This window comes from Peromyscus maniculatus, chromosome 7 (assembly GCF_049852395.1).
Source record: "Peromyscus maniculatus bairdii isolate BWxNUB_F1_BW_parent chromosome 7, HU_Pman_BW_mat_3.1, whole genome shotgun sequence".
Lineage (NCBI taxonomy): Eukaryota > Metazoa > Chordata > Mammalia > Rodentia > Cricetidae > Peromyscus > Peromyscus maniculatus.
Window position 1 is genome coordinate 33521529 of NC_134858.1, and position 3245 is coordinate 33524773.

Sequence of the window (3245 nt, forward strand, 5' to 3'; positions counted from 1 at the left end):
GAATGTACGATTAAATAAACTTCTTGGAGCCTGTACTAAATCAGCTAGCTGCAGGGGCCTGGGACCAAAGTGACCTCCTGCTGACCCTCCCCTAGGAATTTTCTTTGTCCTCTCCTCACTCCTCCTGCTCCCCCTCCCTACCTGAAGCCCTGTTTATAAGCTCTAACACCCAGTCAATAAACGAGACCTTGACGCAACTCAGACTGACTTTGTCTTTCTTCACGCGCTTGGTCTCCTTTCCCTCTCACCCCGCATTGATTCACAGGTGGTCCCTCCTCGAGACCCTCGAATAACCTGGCCTGCTGGACGGGTCAGTGACTTACACTTCCAGGGAACAATCTAAAAGGGAAATATTGTTGTGGATCCTAGTTTCACCCTTTCGTTGTCTTCTTTCATTACATGGGCCTATAGTAAAGCTAAACAACAAAGGCCATGGCATACCAAAACTGCTCACCTCATGGTGTCCAGGAAGTAACAAGACAGAGAGAGGACTGTGGCAACATATGGATTTCAAGAAGTACACTCAGTGGCCTCCTCTCACTATTTAGGCCCCACAGCTGAGAAGGAAGACATCTGGATAACTTTGTTCCCATGAATGAGAAAATGACAGCTACAAGATCATAGTGCCAACTTTCACCCAGAAAAGAAAATCTCTACCTAATGTTTCTGTTATATTGCAGCCAGAAAATAAATCCACCAAATGTTTCCTCTTCTTTGAAAGTTGTTCTTTCTGAACATGTAGAATCATGGGTAAAAATGGTGTTGACTCTCATCTGTTTTAGGAAGGTACTACTCCACCATGTTGCCTTTGTACCATTAGGAGGGAAATTTATTTGTAAGCCCTCACTCCCTGCCCCATCTAAGCCCAGGCTCCTTATGATTACACTTTAGTCCCACTGAGTGGAATCAGATTTCTTCTCTATGTGTATGACATACACACAAATCAGTAAGTCCTCAACCTGTTAGTTTAGTTTAAAAATAAACCCTAAAGGGATTTATTAAACAATTATTAGCTCCTGACCATTTTCCCTTTATTAATTGTATATGTTAAAGCACAGGACCAAGTCAGGCAGCACTCCAGCATGGATGGGGGGGGACATCATTTCCTGCCCCTAGCTGAGGGGCTACTGACAGTTAATGGCTATAAGGGAAAGAGAAATCAGTTTTCTTCAGAGGTTTGGTCCTTGGTAGATTGGCCATGCTCTGATCGATGTCCCCATAACCATGTTTGTTTGAACAGCACTGATTTGACTCAGTGGTTTGGTCTTTTTTAATGCTATGAAGTAGGTGGCATGCAGAGGATCTGGAATAGACTGGAGGGAAGAATGAATGATGTGACTATGACCAAATAATTTGTATGCATGTATGAAATTCTCAAAGAATAACTAAAATTTATTTATCACATTTGTTTAAAAATGAACAACACATCATTTGCTATTTAAAACTCTGTCTTTGAGGTTAATGTGGTGGCACCCACCTAGAATCACAGCATTCAATAAATGGAAGCAAGATAATGGAGAGTTTGAAGACATTAAACTATGCTACATAATTTCTTGCTACATAATATTGTACATATAATCTTCTATTATATATATATATATATATATATATATATATATATATATATATATATATAGGTACATGGGGAAATTCCATCTCATAGGGGAAAAGCTTTGAGTTCACATGTATTTCTTTTTTAGGTGTAAAAATGGACTTCAGTTTCTCAAAAATCCTCATATCAAAATATGTATGCTATGAGCTCATTTTTCTAAAAATCTCCTTTAATAAATGAATGTTTTTACAAAATAAAAACTAAGTGAAATGTACAATGCAATTCATCTTATGAATTATTTTAACAGTCTATGCCAATAAATCTTACTCCCCATTATTTAATAGAAATCTCTTACACGTACTTTCAATGTGTCTTTAGTGTTCTGTTAATGTATCTGTTTCTCATTTATGAATAAATCTGTAAAGTACTAGCATGACTAGAATAGATCATTACACAAACTCAAGTTTATTTTATAGACTTGTGTTTTATGTAAAATTCACACCACCTGCCATTATATGTATAGCAATTATTTGCAGGTTTTTGTGTTGAAAGTTCTTTTCTCTCTGATAATTGCATTTCAAGATAAAGTATAAATTCATGTTTACCAAAGTATTATTGCCTAAACTGCAGCACTCAAAAGCAAATGTTTTAAAAATAAGGATCAAGAAGGAAAATTAAACTGCAAAATTCAGTATTTTTCTTAACACTCACACGGGCTATGTTTCTGTTTATTTACATAATAGTCTTCATTCATATAAAACTCAAATGACATAAATCTCACGATTGTAAATAGTTCAGTTCACTGGCTTGTACTGCAACTGTCAGCACTATGTATTTGCTGCGTATTTTCATTATGCTTCTCTGATCCCATACCTGGTAAGAGCTCATGCTTCTTCTCCCCACAATCTAGAACTACCAGTCTCTGTCTCTACAAAGTTGACTCGTCTCAACATTTCATATGAATACTGTTGTACAGCCTTAGGGAATCATCATGGCTTCCTTCATTGATGTAATATCATTAAGGTTCATCCATGGAGCATCTTTTTGTTATTTCTTTTTAAGGCAGACAAATACCGTATGATGTGGCTCTTTCACATTTTGCTTAATCTATTATCAATTGGCTAGTATAATTTATGTTTTTGAATGAGTTCTCATTGTTCACAAGATTCTGTATATAAATCTATGCTACATAATTTGTTAATCTATCTGCCCATAATCTTCTTCAATGGTTAGCTTTATTTCTGCAAGCTTAGTAACAGTCCCTAAATTTTATTCCTGGTTTTAATGATTGAGCCTCCCCTCTCCTTATACTTCACTATAGCTAGGATTTTTAAGTTTGGTGATCTTTTCTGTGTATGTTAGTTAGGTTTGTGACTAAAAGCAACATGGAAAAGAAAGGGCTTATTTTGATTTCTAGTGCTAAAAGGACAGAGTGTATCATGGCCAGAAAAGCATAGAAAAGGAAAGAAAACCATGTTGGCATGAGCAAGAGGCTGGCTGATCACAGTCTCAACTACACACAGGAAGCAAAGAGAGAGAACAGGAAGTGGGAACAGGCTATAAAATGCTGTGGGATGTCGTTCTGTATGCTGTGAATGTGTGTTGCTCTGATTGGTTGATAAATAAAATGCTGATTGGCCAGTAGCCAGACAGGAATTATAGGTGGGGCAAGCAGACAAAGAGAATTCTAGAA

General features: G+C 37.0%; 1 long non-coding RNA gene across 1 annotated transcript; it reads left to right on the plus strand.

Moving 5' to 3' along the window:
- The first annotated feature begins 266 nt into the window (after window positions 1-266).
- On the plus strand, window positions 267-705 carry LOC143274225 (uncharacterized). The gene is made up of 2 exons (XR_013052689.1): window positions 267-310; window positions 549-705. It is a non-coding gene; the product is annotated as an uncharacterized LOC143274225 (long non-coding RNA).
- The last annotated feature ends 2540 nt before the right edge of the window (window positions 706-3245 follow it).